The following is a 21029-nucleotide window of genomic DNA, read 5'->3' as shown; positions in this document are numbered from 1 at the left end:
CTCTCCCATCATTATCTTGGTAAATTAATTCCATTTTTATAGTATCTTTTATATATAATGCTATTTCTCTTTTACTTTGTTGTGCTAATGTAGTATATAATCTCCCAATCTTAGGATAATCCAATATACTTTCATGTTGCTTTTTAATATGCACTTCTTGCAAACAAATTATGTCCAGTTTTAATTTCTCTAAGTTTACATTCTTTACTCTGTAATTAATGGCTTCCTCTTTCTATTTGCACTGGAAACTGCTTTCCTCACCAATTTTTTTTTCCATGGGGGGGATATCCCACCACCCTTTAATTCTGGCTTTCTCTTTTCCCTTCTCTTCTCAGGGGGTCTTTTCTTTAATGTTTCAAAAAAGTTTTAAAATTCTCACCTAGTTCAATCACACTTTCTCTTTTCTTCTTTCCGTCAGAAACTGTCCCAGCCTTGTAGTGGTTTGCAATGACCGCTTTCCCTTCAAGTCGGCTAGAGAGGCTCTGGATCTACCAGGGATATTGCGGTATCCCTGGGATCAGCAGAGTGTCCTCTCCTTGATCCCTTTGGGATGATTTAGGTCCGATAGACCACTGGCTTTCAGGATTTCAACGTCCTCCCTAGGAGTCCCTAGGGATTCCGTGGTATCACTGTGATGTCAGCTCCGCCCTCCCAAAGAACTAATGTTTTTGTGCTTTCTTCTGTCCTCTGAAGGAGAAAGTTGTTAGTCATACTGATCAGGAATTTCTTGGAAAAGCCTGCTAAATAGAATTTGTTTTCTCCAATATGTGCAGATAATTATAGTCTTGTTCATTACTGCTTTGTGCCTGTTGGAAAATTGAAATTTTATAAAGCACCATCCACAACTCCTCCTTGACTGGGCAGGCTATGAAAGACACTGACTACAATGCTACTATTGCTTTTGTTCCTCATGTACAAAATGCTATATTCCAATAATGGAAGTTATCCTACCAGATCTCTAGTGTTGTGTCTACTAAAGGATATGCACTTTCGCATAGTTGCTCAAATTCATTTTGTTTTCATATTGTAAAAATTAATGTATAGACAACAAAGGTAATGAAGTTTATGAGGTGATGTTCTGCTTTTTTACCAAGAGGTTTAATGAACCCTATTACAGAAATACTTCTACAAGTTTCCATTTCCAGCATTCACTAGATTAAATTTAAAGCTTTCCTGATCAAATTTTTAATATAGTTTGTGAGACATAACTTATCTAGACCTGGTAGTCTATCATTAGAGACTTCTCATGATCATTCATGCCCCAGTGATTTGGAAGCTGGTAATAATGCAATGTGCTCATATTAAGAGAAAAGAATAAGAGAAACAATAGGACAGGGACGGTAGGCACGTTGGTGCGCTTATGCACACCCCCTACAGGCCTCTTAGGAAAGGGGTGAGGTCAATAGTAGACAGTCTAAGGTTAAAGTTTTTGGGGTTTGGGGAAGAAACTACAGAGTCGGGTAGAGTATTCCAGACATTGACCACTCTATTGCTGAAGTCGTATTTCCTGCAATCAAGTTTGTACTACTGTCCTTGAAGAGCTTTCAAAAATTTCAGGTGATATAGAATATGGTAGCATGGGCAGTTAGTGGCAGCTGTTTTTGGCAAATGATACCACTGTTCTAAGAGCTGCATTAACTACTAATATACTTTCAAGTGCAATTCCAGGTGCTGACAGTTTTAAAGCCCTTCATGACTTGAGACCAGGTTACTTACAATTGACTCTCCCACATTATTTCTACCTATCCCATCCATTTGGGCAGAAGGTGCATGTCCCGGGGTCAACATCTACTAAGGATGTTGGCAGCAGGGTCAAGAAGGAAAGACATTTTTATTATGGTGTCAGCCCTCTGGAATATCCTCCCTTCACAGATTAGATTGGTTCTGGCCCTGTTGCCCTTCCATAAGGCCTTGAAGATTTGGCTCTGTGCTCAAGCCTAGGATCCCATATCTGTGATAGACCCCATTTCTTGATTGGACTGATTGATTCTATTTCCTAATTATAATGCTCAAAATCATGTACTTAAGATGGGTGGCCATATAAATCTAATAAATAAATATAAGTGAGATATGGTCTTAGAAACCCAACCTTTCCTTTTGAAACTTTGGTAATTAATAACTGCAAATCAGCAGCTAAGTAGGAATACTTAGATCTTCAAATATCATTGTAATAAAGTTGTAACTATTTTTAAAATAAAATTTTGCTGCAACATAGATTAGCAATAAGAAACAATTGTTAGTGAACTCTTGATAAAGCTTGGAAAATATTACATCTTGAACCTGATTTTTGCTGCAGGGGAAAGCCCATTATAAAATTGATAGGTCTAACCATCACATACATGTTTGATTTTTTTTGTGGCAGTGGCTTATAGGAAACTTACCAAATCAATTTTTTTTTGTTTTCTTGTAGGAGCCATTTTCTTATATCTTGTTCTAGAATGCCTTTGTTTTCATTTTCTTGTTTTTTTTAAAAAAACAACATAAAACCAGCAGCCTTTTTCTTCTTCAAGAACATGAAAATTGTTTTGGGGGTCTATATATGTGATAAATAAATAAATAAATAAATAAATCTCTGACATATCTTGCTTCTGGTGATCACTCTGATCACCACTGAATTGCTCCTTTGGTTGATTTTCTTCCTTATTCTTTACATGCCAACTTCTATGCAGTGCTTCCAGTCATCATTAGATAAAATGTGTCTACTCACTGTTCCAATACTCTGATGTTTCTGTCAGCCTTCAAGATTTTCTCCCTTTGCTTTGCATCTTTCGGCTGTCATAAGTAATGGGGGGAGGAGGGGGAGATGGTTATGGGAAGTGAGCTGGAGGTGTTACAAAACAGAACTGTATAAGCTGGGGAGGGTAGATTCTTGCTTAGGCTTCTATCCTATGCTATGCGCAGCTGCAACTCTTCATCAAAATATGTCAAGGTCAACGGACAGAGGCCTCATCACCTCCTGGAGATGCCCACATGATGATATACACAACTTTTAATTGGATGAGCCAATTGAACTATTGGGGGTGGGAACGTTGCCATTACTTTGTATATGTGATTTACGCGCCCATTTTCTCAGATTCAGAATTCTTTTGTTGCTGCCACTTGATTTCCAGTAAAAGATATATTTTCTCTAATTAATGAAGTCAAAGTATTTCTTTCTTGGATTTTGAATGGAGTACCAGCACCATTATTCTGAATCTCCACGTTACCAGCCCATCTGGAGAATTAATAAATTTTCTTCCGAGGGGGTCTGAACACAATGTCAAATCCAGCCAGCAACCAAGAAGACCTGGGAGCGACTGGAGGACAAGATTCCCTGCTGTTAGAGGTGGCAGGGGAAGCTGACTTGTTAGCAGAATTAAGTCTTGGTGAAAAACCAGCTGTAAAACCCAAATGGTCCCTGGGAGTCGGCTGGAAGGATCCTGAGGAAAAGCCTCATCCAGGAGTGACCACTACCCGTCGGCGTGGAAGAGAAGAACCATGGCAAGAGAAGGAAAGAAAGAATTTTTTACTAACTCAAGCCATGCATCTTTTAAATGAAGCTATCAGAGAACCTCAAACCGATCAAAGGTATGAGGGAGAGGAGGGGGAGGCAGCCCCCAGCCAGAAGAATCAGAGCAGCCACCCCCGCAAATCAACCTGGGCTGGTGCAACAGGCAGCAGCAGCCCAGGGGCCCCCAGCAGGGGGAGTAATTGCCAGAAGACGTAGAACTCCAAAGGTACCTCCGTTGGAAGTAAAATATGGGGAGGATCCCAAGGAATTAGAATTCTTCCTGGCACAAGTCTGGAGCCATATGGAAGAATATGGAGAGGATTTTTCCTCAGAAGCAGCCAAAGTTAGATGTGTTACAAAGGCTCTGGAGGGAACAGCTGCAAAGTGGATGTGACTTTGCATAATGATAATGCCCCCCAGCTGATGAATTATGACCTGTTTATGACTGCACTGCGGGCCAGGTTTGAAGACCCACTTGCTGAACGTAAGGCCAGAATTAGGATGAAGACCATAAATCAAGGGCGGAGATCAGTGGCCGACTACACCCAGGAATTTAGAGAGCTGGCATGTCATATTCGAGGCTGGTCCCAGGGAGCCCTGATAGAAGCTTTTAAAGATGGGTTGAATGAAGATGTACATCAACGTTGTATTGCCAGAAGAGACCCCAGTGAGCTGCAGCTGTGGTACGTGCTGGCAGCAGAGGTGGAAATTGATCTGACCCAAAAAAGATGCCGGAGTCCTCCAAAAAAGAGTCCTCCCCCACCAGCCCTCGAGAAGCCTTAAAACCTCAAAAGGGAGGAATGGCAGCCAAACCCAAGACCACTGCATGCTTCCGATGTGGGAAGGAAGGTCACCGGGCTGCAGACTGCTGTGCCAAGCTAGAGCCAAAGGGGGCACCAGGAGGAGGAAGAAAACCTGAAAACCCCCCAGCAAAGCCTCACGAAACAGCGCTTAAAGCAGAGGAGATTGTAGAGATCGCCCCTCCGGAAGGAGAGGAGCTGGGAACTCCAACCTTTTCTGAAGAGAGTGAATCGATATACACTTTTATCTGCTGCAAATATATGCAAGATTGCATAAACAACGTAGGTAACACCTAACAGACTTTGTTAGATTTTGCAGCAGAAATTCAAATCCAGACAGCACACAAAAATGACTGATTCAATAGGATTCATTAACTTCTTTATATACATAATAAATGAGTAAAAGTACAATACCAATAGTAGATTCTTCCAATGTAACACAAACAAAACGCAACTACTTCTAGTTTCACTTTTCAATTAGCTCAGATTGGCTGATCTGTTGCAGTGGTGGGATTCAAAAAATTTTACTACTGGTTCTGTGGGCGTGGCTTGGTGGGCATGGCTTAATGGTCATGTGACTGGATGGGCATGGCCAACTCTGTGTCATTCACGTGGGTGTTGCCTGTATGGGCCAGGAGGAAAGATCCAACCTCTGTGCATGTGTGTGTGAGAGAGAGGGGTGGGAGGGAGGGAGGTTAGTTTTTTAAAAATGCCCAGAGGAGGAAATCCCAGGGTGGGGGGCAAGAAAAGAAAAGGAATCCCTGCTCTGAAAAGGGGGTATCCTCCCAAGAAAAAGAAAGGATTCAAAACCTTATTTACTCATTAATTAAAGCTTCAGTTTCCCAGGTTCAAGTCTCTTTGCTTAACATATGTGATATGTTAACATATTTATACCTCTCTATGCACTAGGAATTCTCTATTTAACTAGATTTAAGAAAAGCACTTACATTAAGTTAGTGACAATTTTCTATATCTCACAGGCAATGAATTAGTGTGGAACTACTTTATGACCATTCAGACATAAATTTTTGGTCCTTTTTTTATTCCATCTGTCTTCTGACACATGCTCATTCTTAGATTCCAAAGTGGTTTTCCTTTTCAGAAATTATCCTGTGAGTCTCACCCTCAAATACTTTGTGGACTTCATCTGCTCAGACACAGATGAGCCTTTAATAGTACAAAACTACCCAAACCATTTTAGGCTATCTAATCATTCTTTTCTAGGTTATATATATTTAATAGCTATCAGAGCCAAATCTATTCTAACCATTGTAGTACCTCTAGTACTGCCATCATCTCTATAACCATACATCTTCTTTCCAGAATTTTGTCGTATTTCATCTTGTAAAGACTGTTTTCTTATTACCAAAGCAGAAGAAGATATCTAGTACAGAAAGTGTTTAAATTTTTCAGGAATGCAGCAGGGATACATGAAAAGCTAATAAAACAGAGCAAGGTTATCCCAAAACCTGTTTTGTATTTCAAACAAATGCATCCCATAAAGGGAAGGTATCTTTAGGGCATCTCCTGCTGACCTTAGCCTTCAGACTGGCTCATATTGCGATAGTTCTTCAGATAGTCTGGAAATCATTTAAAGTTTAACATCTTAAATTTTATAACACATCTAGCAATTCAACTGCTGTGTTTTAGTTAATTTTCTGGAGATTCAAATGTAGCACTGCATATAACACATTGCACAGTCAGTCAATATGTAATTAAGGAATAGGTGACTCCTGTTCCTCCTCTTGGTGATGCAACCTGCAAGGGGGGGCAGCTGCAACCCTCTGGGCTGCCATGTGTTTGAGCCCATCCCAGCCTCCAACTCAACCCTGATCTAGCTTAGAAGTAGTTGTCACTAGGTGTAATTGTGCAGTTGCATTATTTTCCAGCACTGTCACTTGAGAATCCAAACATTATTGAAAACTAAGAAGTATTTCCAGATCATTCAAAGGGATGATATAATATATATTCACCTAGAAGAGAGAATATCCCAATCCCTGATCATCATACTTATTGATCAGTTCACTTCTGCTTCAGCATTTTCTTCATTGAAATCAAGATTTGCTAAGTAGAAGAAAATAATATATCCTAATGTCACTGGCTAGATCAGGGTTGAGTTGGAGGCTGGGATGGGCGCAAACACACAGCAGCCCAGAGGGTTGCAGCTGCCCCCCCCCCTCTTGCAGGTTGCATCACTAAGCAATGATCCGAGTGTCCTTCCCCTCCTGCCTCACCAGCTGCTGGTGGGCATCGCCAGCAATCCAGTCAGTGAGCTTGATCACCCAGCTGACAGTGAAGAAAAGGCCCAGCAGCATGCAGAGGGTGGAGAACAGGACCATCATTGCCTTCGCTGTTTCTCCCACCTTTCCCACCCATTGGTAGCCAGCTGGAAGAGGTGGAACCGAGGGCAGAGAAAGGAGGAAGGAGGCTGGGAAAGCGAAAATCGCGCTGGTTGAAGCAAGCAGGTGCCTCTCACTCACCCACTTGCCTGCCTGCTAACCATACAAGCAACCCTGAGTGGCTTAGTGGGACAGAAGAGAGCACTCCCATGCATGTACAGACAGCTGCAGGATGACGTCCAGGCTCTGTAAGAGATATCAAAGCTGGTGCATTTTTCCTGCTTCTGTTGCAGGCATCTTGGGCAAGATGAGTTTGGCTAGCTGCTTCTCTCCTCCTTCTTGGCTGCACAGAGTAAATAGGCACACATTTCATGGGGATGGAGGGACTCCATCATATTCATGTGCCTCACAGAAGGTCCTGTTTTGTGATGACCCGGAGTGTACCACAAATGTAACAAAAACCAAAACGTAAATAAATGTTCTTTAATGCCTTCAACTTGGCTTCACTGTTCAATTGTTCACAGTTGGAGATTAAACTCTTTCCAAAATAACATTCCAAATGAAAGAAATACAGTCCAAACTCAAAAAGCAGATAATGAAGCAATAAAAAAACCAAAAATAAACCACACTGAAGAAAGTTCCACAACAGACCAGGATAATTAATTACAAACTTCAAGAAGATAACCAGTATAGTCCACTGGAAGAACGCCAACCAAGATAAACCTCATCCAGGAATAAAACACTCTTTGTTTCCAGTGTTTGCTAGCACACAGGTCCAAACTCTTGATCCATGAAGAAGATCAAGGCCCTCTCCTCCCGAGTAGACCATGTCTTTCCCTTATCCTCTCCTCCAAGCGTGCCCTAGGATGGATAGGGGATGGGCCTGGGTCCTCTTCTGCCTGCTCAGCCAGCCTCTTCCCTTCCCCAGCCTCCTCCACAACCTCTGGAGCCACCCTTCCACTCCCTGTTGGCTGTTCCTCCTCTCCCTCAGAGTCAGTCTCCACCAGGGGCATGACACTATCCCCCCTGCAGGGCCCCCTCCCCAGGACCAGGCAGACGAGGATGGTGAGGAAACCAAGCATGGAAGTTGTGGACCAAACAAGGAGCATGAACATCAATGGCATCGACCCAGATGAAGTCCTCTGGTCCATAACCTTTCCATGCCACCAAATACTGAAATCATCCCCACAACTGGCGTGAATCTCAGATGCTATCCACTTTGTACTCCGCCTCTCCCTGAGGGGCTACTGGGCCTAGCGACGGTGGAGCTGGTCTATGCAGGCTGTCAGCCGATACAGGGACTGACAGGGAGCAATGAAAAACAGGATGGATACGCATGGTCTGTGGCAGGGAGAGGTGAAATGCCACAGGATTGATCACCGCCTGAACCAGAAAAGGTCCCAAGTAACGGTGATCAAACTTTTTTGGTGGCCGCGTCATTGGTAAGTACCGGGTAGAGAGCCAAACCCGATAACCTACCACGAAAGGCGGAACATCACAATGATGTTGGTCTGCAAAGCGTTTGTAGTCCTCCTTGGCTCTCTCTAGTTGGTCTCAGACCATGTGGTGCACGGCTTTTAACTCTTGCAAGAACGTATCCACTGCTGGAACTGGGGAATCAGATGGGGCTAAAGGAAAAAGTCATGGATGAAAACCATAGTTGGCAAAAAAAAATGGGGACACATGGGTGGATGCATGTTGAGCATTGTTGTAAGCGAATTCTGCCACCGGTAGCATTTCCACCCAATTGTCTTGTTGAGTATTGCTGAAACAGCGGAGGTACTGTTCCAAAATAAAATTCACTCTCTCTGTTTCCCCATCAGTTTCAGGGTGATGGGCAGATGACAGACATGCCTGAACCTGCAGTTCCACGAATAGGGTCTGCCAGAAGCGTGCTGTAAATTGTACCCCCCGATCTGATACTATTCGGTTTGGTAACCCATGCAACCGGAATACAAGGGAGATAAACAACTGGGCCATTATCCTGGCCGTAGGAAGACCCAAACATGGAATAAAGTGGGCCATTTTAGTTAACATATCCACCACCACCAAAATGGTTGTAGCACCCTTTGATGGTGGCATTGGATGAAGTCCAATGAAACTGCCCCCCAAAGTCTTCCTGGCATGGGTAATGGCTGCAAGAGACCAGGAGGTGCACCAGGAGCATACTTGGCCATCAACAGATCCCACAGGACGCCACATATCCTGACACATAATGCTTAAGTCTTGGACACCAAAATGTCCTTGAGATGAGGTGCAGTGTTTTGAACACCCCAAAATGTCCCGCCGCGGGACTATCATGACATTGACGTAGGATAAGGCCATGAAGAGGACTTCCAGGCACATAAATGCAATCACGGAACCACAACAGGTTTCCAATATACACTCAAGGAGTCTCTTGTCTCCCATTCTCATCCAATTCTCGACTCCGAGCTGCCACAAATAGATCTTGCCACTGTGCCTCCTGAATCCTCACTCGAAGGTCCACAAGTTCTTTGGCCGCAAACCACTCCAACAGAATCAACGTCCAGGGCAAGATTTTGTCCTCCCTCAGGCTTCCAGGATAGTGTGTCCACACGTTGATTCCACCCACTCAGAACATAGGTCACCCGGAAATCAAATTGGGCAAAGAACAATGACCATCTCACCTGATGCTGGTTCAATGTCCAAGTGTTCCAAACTGCGATGATCCATCCGAACCTTGATTTGGTGATGAGCCCCCTCCAGGTGGTGCCACCATGTCTCAAAAGCAACCTTGTCCCAAATCGTATAATTGCGCTCTGGAGCCGACAACTTTTGGGAATGATAAGCGCAAGGGAACAAGGTGCCTGCGGGAGCGTAGGCCTGAAGGAACACCAAACCAACAGCCACATTGGAAACATCTGTTTCCGCCACAAATGGCTGGCATGGATCAGGGTGTTTGAGGATAGGTTTGGAAGCAAAGGTGACCTTCAGGGCATCAAAAGCTGCCTGCTCCTCAGCACCCCAATGGAACTTCTCCCCTTTCTTGAGCAGATTAGAAAGGGTAGCAGTCAAGGAAGCAAAGTGGGGAATAAATGTGCGGTAGAAGTTCACGAACCCCAACAATCACTGCACATCCTTAACCCACTGTGGAGGTTCCCATGCCTGTAACAACTCAACTTTTTCCCAGTCCATTTCCACCCCAACAGGTGAAATACAATGACCCAAGAAGTCAATCATGGTTTGTGCAAACTGACACTTCTCATGCTTAGTGAACAGGTGGTTATCACGCAAGCATTGCAATACCAGCCGCACATGTTGCCAGTGTTCCTGCAGGGAGACTGAGTAAATTAAAATGTCATCTAGATAAATAACCATGAACTGATCCAATAAATCACGGAAGACGTCGTGCATGAAATGCATGAACACAGCTGGAGCGTTGGTTAATCCAAAAGGCATCATGATATACTCAAAATGACCAAACCTCATCCGGAAAGCCGTCTTCCACTTGTCCCCTGCATGAATGCAAACCAGGTTGTAGGCCCCACACAAGTCCAACTTTGTGAAGATCTTAGCTTGACGTAGCCGCTCAATCAGTTCAGGGATGAGTGGAAGCGGGTACCGATTCCATACTGTGATTGCTTTCAACTTGCGGTAATAACAGCACAGATGTAGCTCCCCCAATTTCTTTTTAACAAAAAGCACTGGTGCAGACAATGGGGAGGTAGAAGCTAGCCTTTCTGGAGGTTCTTGTCAATAAAATCCCACAACGTGGCCAACTCTGGTTCCCACAAAGAGTATATCTGACCCACCGGCAATTTCACATTGGGCAACAAGTCAATTGGACAGTCATACAACTGATGCGGCGGTAACTGATCTGCCTCCTTCTCCCCAAACACATCAGCAAAGTCCATCAACTCCGCAGGTAGATCCAAGTCCATGGGCATAGCTACACTCCCTGCACAGGAGCACAAGCAATGGTTGGCACACTTCCTATCAAGAAACTGCACAGCTCCAGACAACCAGACAATCTGTGAATCATGGCCCTGTAACCACTCCAAACCCAGCACCACCAGAAAATGAGGTACTGCGGCAATGTAGAACATGGCTTCCACATGCTGCCCAATACACATGCGAAGGGGTTTGGTTGCAGCAACCACAGGTCCCAAACAAAGGGGCTGACCATCAATCATCTCCACCATTACTGGTGGGGACACCTGTTGCTGGGGAATGACAAAATGAGCATCCATGAAATTGGCCGTGATCCCTGAGTCAACCAAGGCTTGGATCTCCACTGCTCCCTGACCAGGCACAAACACACTTGCTGTCAGCACAAGATGGTTCACCAATGACGACTGGGGCAGAGATGTCAAAGATGGTGAAGATGGCGGGCCTAGGGACTTTGAAACTTGACTTACAGACCCCTGTAGCCCAGGCGATACTTGTTTCCCGCCACCATTGACATCTCTGCTGTGGGTGTCTTAACAGGACACTTGGCCACAAAATGGCCTCGATTGCCACAATAGAGGCATAACCCATCACAACCCACAATAGAGGCATAACCCTATCCTTTTCTGCTTGGGTCAGGCGAGGGCAGGCAGCCATCAACTGCATGGGCTCTTCCAAAGGCACTTCCACCAGGGGCGCCGTCTTGCTAGGAACAGATGCAGTCTCCGTCCGTCATCGCACCCGTCGCTGCTGAAGCCTAGCATCGATACGAAGGCACAGATGCATGAGCTCCTGTATGGTGCGAGGGTATTCAGTGAGCGTCAACTCGTCCACGAGCTCCAACGACAAACCCTCCTGGAACTGGTCTAACAGTGCTGCCTCATTCCATTGTACGTCCTGAGTGACCACCCGAAAGTTAGCAATCCATGAGCGAGCCACGCCCCTGCAGAAACAAGTTGAAGGGGTGGCTGGAAACAAAATGTGATGATCCAGAGTGTACCACAAATGTAACAAAAACCAAAACGTAAATAAATGTTCTTTAATGCCTTCAACTTGGCTTCACTGTTCAATTGTTCACAGTTGGAGATTAAACTCTTTCCAAAATAACATTCCAAATGAAAGAAATACAGTCCAAACTCAAAGAACAGATAATGAAGCAATAAAAAACCAAAAACAAACCGCACTGAAGAAAGTTCCACAACAGACCACAATAATTAATTACAAACTTCAAGAAGATAACCAGGTATAGTCTGTTGGAAGAACTCCAACCAAGATAAACCTCATCCAGGAATAAAACACTCTTTGTTTCCAGTGTTTGCTAGCACACAGGTCCAAACTCTTGATCCATGAAGAAGATCAAGGCCCTCTCCTCCTGAGTAGACCATATCTTTCCCTTATCCTCTCCTCCCTGCATGCCCTAGGATGGATAGGGGATGGGCCTGGGTCTTCCTCTGCCTGATCAGCTGGCCTCTGCCCTTTCCCCAGCCTCCTCCACAATCTCTGGAGCCACCCTTCCACTCCCTGTTAGCTGTTCCTCCTCTCCCTCAGAGTCAGTCTCCACCAGGGGCATGACACATTTGTTCTGTGCAGCCAAGAAAGAGGAGAAGGCTTGGCCAAATAGTGAAGCTGCTTGGAAGGCAGCTCCTGCAGCCTGCCTGTCCCCCTCACCCCCAAGTTTAAGTACCTTAAAGGGACAGACTGCGTCGGCTGCCTTCTGAGCAGCTCAGCTGCGAAGGGAGGAAGAAAAGTTCTCTTTTCCTTCTTGGACATGCACACAGAGTGTGCACAGTGCACATATCTCATGGTACTGGGGCCTTCTATGAGGAGACGGCATGTCCCTTTGGTGCAGCTGGCTGTTCTCCTGATATGAGTGCTGGAAGTCCGGTACTCCTTCCTGACCCAGTCAGCCTGCACTCCTCTCTCGCTCCAGGCACCAATTCCCCCAATGGTTCATGTGCGCACCCCCCAAAAATTTTAAAGAATTGGAGCCACAGGGAGACAAGGATCACTCATTGTTTCCCTCTGTGCAATATGCTGCCACTCCCGGGATTCCCTGAATGAGGGCTGGAAGCAACAGAGTAAGGAAGGCTTTTCCAAGGAAGCCTGTTTCCCATAGAGGCAAACAGTGAATGCGCCTTGCCTCCCCATGGCTCTAATTCTTTAAAATTTTGAGAAGTTGCGCACATGGAGGGCTGGGGGAATCAGTGCCTGGATAGGTTCACTGTCATGCTGGTGAGTAACTATGTGTCAGTCTGTGCTCCATTCAAAATCCAAGAAAGAAATATTCAGACTCCATAGGTTAGAGCAAAGTTTATCCTTTTACTGGAAATCAAAGTGGAAGCTACAGGTTAAATTCTGAATCTAAAGAATTTGGCGCGCAGATCACATATACAAAGGGATGGAATTGTTCCCACCCCCCAAAGTCCAAAAGACTCTTCCAATTAAAAGTTCTGAATATGATCATGTGGGCATCTTCAGGTGGTGATGAGGCCTCTGTCCGTTGACCTTGACATATTTTGATAAAACTTCGCAGCTGCGCAAAAGGAAAGAAAACTAGGCAAGGAAATGGAAACTTAAGAATAGGAATTTACACTCCCCCTCCTCCTTCTCATTTACAGCACAGGAATGTAACACCTCCAGCTTTCTTCCCCTCCAATTCCCCCCTCCCCCCATTACTAATGACAGCCGAAAGAGAGCAGTGAGCATAGCAGTAGAAAAGATGTAGAAGAGATCGCAATAGAAAAGATGTAGAAGACATCTTGAGGCTGACATTCGGACCCCCTAGAAAAAGGACATTTGTCCCTGTAAGAGAGAAATACATGTTAACAATTGCATACATTTTTATGGTTTATCAGGATACTTTATATGAAAATCTTTGACTAGTTCAGGAGCCCTTAATATCTTTCTCATTTACCCACTCGGCTTGGGATGAAGGAAAATGTTTCCAAGCTACGAGATATTGGAGCCGACCTCTCCATTTCCGAGAGTCTAAAATCTCTTTAATTTTGAAATGTTGTTCACCCTCAATTAGCAATGGTATGGGGGGATCAGTTTGGGTCGGTCTCAGTGTAGAGGTATGCTCAGGTTTCAACAAACTAACATGGAAAACCGGGTGAATCCGACGAAGAGTTTTTGGCAGTGTCAATTGAACTGTGACAGGGTTCACAATCCGTTCAATTGGGAAAGGACCCACATACTTAGGGCCCAATTTCTTCGACTTTTGAGTGGTTTGTAAATATTTGGTCGAGAGAAAAACTTTGTCGCCCACTTGGTAAGACTTCTGTAGAGTTCTCTTTCTATCTGCAAATTTCTTATGAGACTGATGTGCATCATCCAATGCCTTACGAGCGACCGGCCAATTGAGTTGAAGTTGAGATATCCATTCGTCCAACGACTGGACGTTGGGTCTTTCACGAGGAAGCTCAGGTATGGGCACAAACTTTTGCCCCGTGGCGACTTTGAACGGGGTAAAGCCAGTACTACTGTGGACAGAATTGTTATATGCCACCTCCGCAAAAGGCAGCAAATCAGCCCAGTTGTCCTGCTGGTAGTTTATGTAACACCTAAGGTATTGCTCTAACACTGCGTTAGTTCTCTCACAGGCCCCATTAGTTTGGGGATGGTGGGTGGAGCTTAAGCCCTGGGTGGAGCCTATTAACTTCAAAAATTCCCTCCAAAAGTTCGAGGTAAATTGGACCCCTCGATCAGAAACTATATGCTCAGGGACACCATGCAGTCTATAGATATGTATGATGAAGAGTTTAGCCAACGATTTCACCGAGGGAATCTTGGAGCAAGGTATGAAATGTGCCTGCTTGGAGAACAAATCGGTTACCACGCAGATAACCATGTGTCCAGTGCTCTCGGGTAAATCTACTATAAAATCCATGGAGATTTCCTTCCAAGGAGCAGTTGGCCTGGCCACATTCTGTAACAGACCTGGTGGCTTACCAGGAGGTCTTTTGGCTGACTGGACAGCTCGCTACATAAGTCTCAATGTCTTTTTTCAATGAAGGCCACCAGAACTGTCGCTTAACCAGGTGTAAAGTCTTCACGAAACCAAAGTGACCAGCTGCCTTGGAATCATGAGTCTGCTGTAACACTTGGCTTCTCAAGGTCTGTGGTGCATACAATTTCGCTCCCACCCAGGCCAAGCCATCTCTAACGGTGCAGTTATTCGCATTTGCTAGGAACCACTCATCCGTTTTCAACGCTTCCTTAAATCGTTCCATCAAATCATTGGACAGCTCCGCCTCTTGCTTCTTCTTTTGCGCTCTGGTGACCACCGGGGCGGCCAGCTGTGTGGTTGACACGATCAGCCTTATCACTTCTTGACGAACACTGTTGTATTGAGGCATTCTAGATAAAGCATCTGCCATAAATTTTTTTTCCTCCCGGGATGTACTTCAAGGAGAAATTGAATCGTTTGAAATACTGGGCCCACCTAACTTGCTTAGGAGATAATTTTTTAGGTGTCTTTAAGGCCTCCAAATTCTTGTGGTCAGTCCATACCTCAAATGGGTGTTTCGCTCCTTCCAGGAAATGTCTCCAGGTAAGTAGAGCCCAACGAACTGCAAAAGCTTCCTTCTCCCAGACGGCCCATCTCCTCTGTGTCAGTCAACTTACGGGAGGTGTATGCACAAGGTTGTAGTGTTCCCTTCTCATTTAATTGAAGTAAGACCGCCCCAACAGCCACATCACTTGCATCGGCTTGGATCACGAAAGGGGCATCCATATCCGGGTGTTTCAGTACCGGTTCTGCAGCGAACAGTCGCTTTAGTTTTTCAAAAGCAGCTTGGCATTCCATGGACCACTTCAATGGTTGGCTAGGCTTTGGTTTCGTTTCCCCCTTCGTCTTTAAGAGATTGGTGATAGGCATTGCTATTTTAGCGAAAGACGGGATGAATTGCCGGTAAAAGTTGGCAAATCCTAAGAAACTTTGAAGCTGCTTTCGGGTCCTCAGCAGGGCCCAGTCCCATACCGCTCACACCTTCGCTGGGTCCATCTCGATGCCCTCGTGCGAAATGCGATATCCTAGGTAGTCAATTTTCTCTTGATGGAATTCACACTTGGACAGTTTAGCATACAATTTGGCAGCTCGCAGTTTGTGCACCACTGAGCGTACCAGTTTCACGTGTTCATCTCTAGTCTCCGTGTAGATAAGTGTTGTGTCTCACCTGTATCCACAGGTGAGCAATCAAAATTCTAAAGTTCCAAAAATATAAGCAACCAAAAACAAACCCCAACAAAGATAACTGCTGAGGTTCTTCCAGTCCCCAGCAGTAATTCTGAAATCTGTTTGGCAATCCTGAAGTGCCTATAAATCACAATGCCTCAGATAATCTTCACAGTACTTTCGCTCTAACAAGACACTTTGCTTCTGGCAAATTTCTCAAGCCAATCCGTTTCCTTTTATCCCCTAAGGGGGCGTGTTAGTCTCATTCATTAATCACTGGCTTGACGCCTCTTTCCCAATTGAGATTGACGTCTCAATCTCCGTCTATTTCTCACGTCAAGCCAGGATCCCTCAAAGTCCTCCTCCTCACTTGAAACCTCTCGCACGTTTTCCTGATTATCTGCCACCTGCTGCGTAATCAGAGAGGGAGATTCGGGGGAGGTAGAGGACTCCGACACCTCCAACAAATTAGGTTCCTCTCTCATAGCTAAGTCCACTTCCTCATCCTGGCTACCCTCAAAATCACTCAACAATGCAGGCTCAAATCTCACTGCCAGATCCTCTTCACTCAAGCTCACATCTGCTAACGGACCAGATTCAAATCCCAGAGTCACAACACTATCCCTCACCGCAGGGCCCTTCCCCCGAGTCTGATGATCCGGATGCGGTTTCGACGGAAAGCGTTCATGGAACCTCTGGATAATGTCTGGGGCATGAACTGTGGAAGCATCCGTCCACGAAAAAACTTCCGAGCCATCCGCTCTCCTCCCAACGAGGTACTGGAAACGTCCCTTTAGCCAGCAAGAATCAGTAATGCTGACCACCGTGTCATCAACATCAGCTTCCTCACTGGGTGTTGATGGAGAAACCGCACCAGCGGGAGCACGAAGAGTACACTCTGGGGAGTCAGGAACCAGAAGGGAACGATGGAAGACAGGATGAATGTGCATGGAGCGCGGTAGGGTAAGTCGATACGCCACAGGATTGATGATCGCCTCAATAGGGAATGGACCAATGAAACGGTGGTCCAGCTTCTTAATTGGGCGATCGACCCGAAGGTGCCTTGTGGATAACCACACCTTGTCACTCACAGCTAGCGGAGGCGTCGCCCAACGAGAACGATCTGCAAACCGTTTGTAGTCTTCCTTCGCCCGTTCTAATTGTTGTGCCACTAATCGGTGAACCGACTGCAATTCCTCGAGAAATTCTTGTGTTTCGGGAACCAGGGAATCCATCATTGTCAATGGAAAGAATCGTGGATGATAGCCCACATTCGCATAAAATGGCGTTACTTGAGTGGAGGTATGCTGAGAGTTATTGAAGGCAAATTCTGCCAAAGGGAGGTATTTCGCCCGATTGTTCTGTCGATGGTTGACAAAACATCTCAAATACTGAGTGAGGATGCCAATAACTTTCTCAGTCCTGCCATCAGTTTCCGGATGGTGCGCTGACGCCAAACACACCTGTACTTGTAATGCTGTCATTAACCGTTTCCAGAACTGAGCAGTAAACTGGACACCGCGATCCGAAACCACTCTGTCCGGCAGACCATGTAGTCGGAAGACATGCTGTAAAAATAACTGGGCTGTAGTGCGGGCTGATGGTGGTTTCCGACAAGGGATAAAATGAGCCATCTTAGTAAGCATATCGACCACCACGAGCACCGTCATGTAACCCGATGAGAAGGGCAAGTGCATTAGAAAGTCCATGGAGATTGCTCCCCATGGTCTGCCTGGAGTTGGCAGTGGTTGAAGGAGTCCAGGAGGCGCACCTGATGCTGCTTTTGCTTGTCGACATCGTACACAAGAAGCGACATAGGAAAAAATATCATGTCGAACTCAAGGCCACCAAAAAGTCCGGGTGACCAAGTGCAGAGTTTTGTAAAAACCAAAATGACCAGCAGCAGGGTTGTCATGACATTGCATCATGATGAGGGCTCTAAGCATCCTGATGGGTACATACAATAAACCCCGATGTCTTAGCAAGACCTCCTCCAAAGTCCATGGGGAATCAGGTCCAACTTCCCCCCTTCTTTGTTGCGACCACGCATCCAATTGCTGCGCCTCCCGTATTTGAGCCCTCAAATCCACCGGATCCTGAATCACGGCCAAAGATTCCGGTGGCAACACCGTTCGTGGAGGAAGAGGATCCTCGGGACCAATATATTCGGGTTTTCTAGACAATGCGTCTGCTCTCCGATTCTGTCCACTGGGAACATAGGTGATGGAAAAGTTGAACCTCACGAAAAACAACGACCACCGGATCTGGCGTTGGTTCAACTTCTTGGCAGTAGACAAATGTTCCAAGTTACGGTGATCTGTCCAAACCTCCACCTTGTGCCGAGCCCCCTCTAGGTGATGTCGCCAGATCTCAAATGCAGCCTTCATAGCCAGCAACTCCTCCCAAATGGTATAATTGCGCTCAGAAGTTGTGAGCTTCCTTGAATAATATGCGCATGGGAAAAGAGGTGCGCCATCCCTTGAAGCTTGCAACAACACCGCCCCAATAGCTACATTGGAGGCATCTGTCTCGACCACAAATGGACGATTCGGATCAGGATGCCTCAATATCGGTTCAGCCACAAAGGCTTTCTTTAGAGTCTCAAAAGCCTGTTGCTGCGGGGGGCCCCACTGGAACGGGACCTTCTTGCGAAGGAGCTGAGTGATGGGATCCATCAGCTTGGCAAAGTCCGGAATGAAGGTCCTATAGTAATTTGCAAACCCCAGGAGACATTGCATGTCCTTTACTCGACGAGGGGGTTCCCAACTACACAAGGCCTCTACTTTCCTCGGGTCCATGGCAATGCCCTCGGGAGAGATGATATGCCCCAAAAACTCTATAGAAGTCTGGAAAAAGAGACACTTCTCCAGTTTCGCATAGAATTGGCTCCCGAAGACGTTGAAGTACCTGACGGACTTAACGAAGGTGGCTATCCCTGGACCGAGAGTAGATCAAAATGTCGTCCAGATACACCACCACGAACCGATCAAGCATGTCCCTTAAAATGTCATTCATTAAATGCTGGAAAACCGCGGTAGCGTTGGTCAATCCAAACGACATTACGGTGTATTCAAAATGTCTGTATCGGGTGCCAAACGCCGTCTTCCACTCATCCCCCTTGCGCATCCGCACCAGGTTGTAGGCCCCTCGAAGATTGAACTTGGGGAAAATAGTAGCCTCCCGCAACCGCTCCATCAACTCCGGAATGAGCGGCAAAGGATAACTATTCCTCACCATGATGGCGATCAACCGGCGGTAGTCACAGCCCAAACGTAGCTCTCCCGTCTTCTTTTTTACAAAAAGAACGGGAGCAGAAAGAGGAGACGAGGATGGTCTGATAAATCCCCAGGCCAAGTTCTTATCCAGAAAGTCTCGAAGAGCAGCCAATTCGGGCTCAGACATTGAATATAATCAACCCTTGGGCAGTGGGGCATCAGGTAAAAGGTCCACAGGACAGTCATAGGCTCGATGTGGTGGTAACTGATCTGCCTCCTTCTCGCTGAAAACGTCGGAGAAGTCCAATAGCTCCGGTGGTATGGAAACAGCGGGGGCGGCGATGTCCTGACCAGTGCAGATATGTCTCAGATGATCTACACACTGGAGACTTGGGAATGAAATGGCATTTTGCACCCAAGCCACCAGAGAATCGTGCAACCTTAGCCAAGACACGCCGAGAACCAAAGGGAGATGAAGGTCCGAGGTGATATAGAAGCTAATCGCCTCTTCATGGTCTCCGATAACCATACGCAACGGCTGGGTGGTGAAACGAATGGGCCCAGACCGAAGCTCACACCCATCCACGGTTTCCACCTTGATGGGTGGATCCACAGCAACCAATGGGACCTCAAAGTGCGTTGCGAAGGCCTGGTCCATAAAACTAGTAGTAGCCCTGAGTCAACCAACGCAACTGCAGGAATCCCCTCCTTCTGGGACTGTAAGAAAACTTGAGTGTCCAACAGTAAATGCCGAGGAGGGCCAGGGTTCACCTCAGCAACTTGGGGTGGTGGTGTGAGATGTGCCCGACCTAGGGTTTCCCCGAGGTCGGGCCTACCCCGTTTCCTGGTGGGCCAGGAGTAGATTCAGGAACTGGTCTTCGTGTCCCTCTTCGTTTGCAGGAATTGGCAAAATGTCAATAAAGGCACAAGCCTCCCTGAAACCTTCGCGCGCGTTCTTGCGCCGTCAACCGAGGGCGGAGTGCACCCAACTCCATCGGCTCCTCAGTCCTGGTCGTAGTTTTATAAACTTCCAATGGCGCTGTTTGCAAATGTGAATGAGAAGGTGGTTCCACAACTGGCCGTCTGCTCCTGTGCTGTTGTAAACGGGCTTCAATACGCAAGCACTGAAGCACTAGCGCATCCAAGGTTAAAGCCCGCTCCGCATGCACTAACTCGTCTTTGATGTTATCTGCCAAGCCCTCCTGAAAAGCATCCATGTGGGCTGACTCATTCCAAGTAGAGTCCATGCAGAGCAGATGAAACTCTGCAATATATTCTTGCAGAGGACGTTCCCCCTGACAAATGTCCCGCAAACGTCTAGCCACGGTTTGAGTCTTTTTTTTTTTTAAACAAGTTTTATTTTCAAGACAAACAATACACAAATACACATAAACACAAAACACAAAAGCATAAAAAATCTTTTTTCTGAAAGTTGCTTAGTCCCGGGTTAAAACTCTTGGTACAGACACAAGTTCAGTTTCATATTCATTTTACATACCATTTCATATCTTATTAACATTTTCAATTTTCTATATAACTTCTCCTCTCCTTTAAATTTTCTCAATTTTTTTTCCTCCTCTCAATTCATATCCTAATATTTATTATTCTTTGTCTATTCTATTCCAGCCAATCATTTATTTTTCTTCTTTTAAAAAAAGAAGAAATACTTCTCCTGTACACTATATGGAGTATGATATGCCTTTATCTTTTTCCCTTATATTTATAGTACTTAATATAAAATACATAACATACATTGGGATTCTGTCTGGTACATTCTAAAATTATACTATATTATCAAAAATAATACAAATCTATTCATTAGTATTGATATTCATTCATATCTTAAACGTTTAACTCATTACTTTTCAATTAAATCACATGCTTTTATGAGAGCCCTATTTTCCATAATTATCCCCCCCCCACATCACATATTATAGCTCAATATTTCGTTGAAATGTTCCTCCTTCTTCTACTTCAAATCTCATTTCACAAAAGATTTTGCTAGTATACCATATTCTAATCATTAATTTTAACAATCATTTATATCTTAAACATTTTATCCATTTCAATTGAATATCATGCCTTTGTGGGAACACTTAT

This window comes from Notechis scutatus, chromosome 5 (assembly GCF_049901735.1).
Source record: "Notechis scutatus isolate UNSWTSFEM ecotype Mainland chromosome 5, rNotScu1.2, whole genome shotgun sequence".
NCBI lineage: Eukaryota > Metazoa > Chordata > Lepidosauria > Squamata > Elapidae > Notechis > Notechis scutatus.
The sequence above is the reverse complement of the archived record's forward strand: the minus strand, read 5'-3'. Positions refer to the sequence as shown.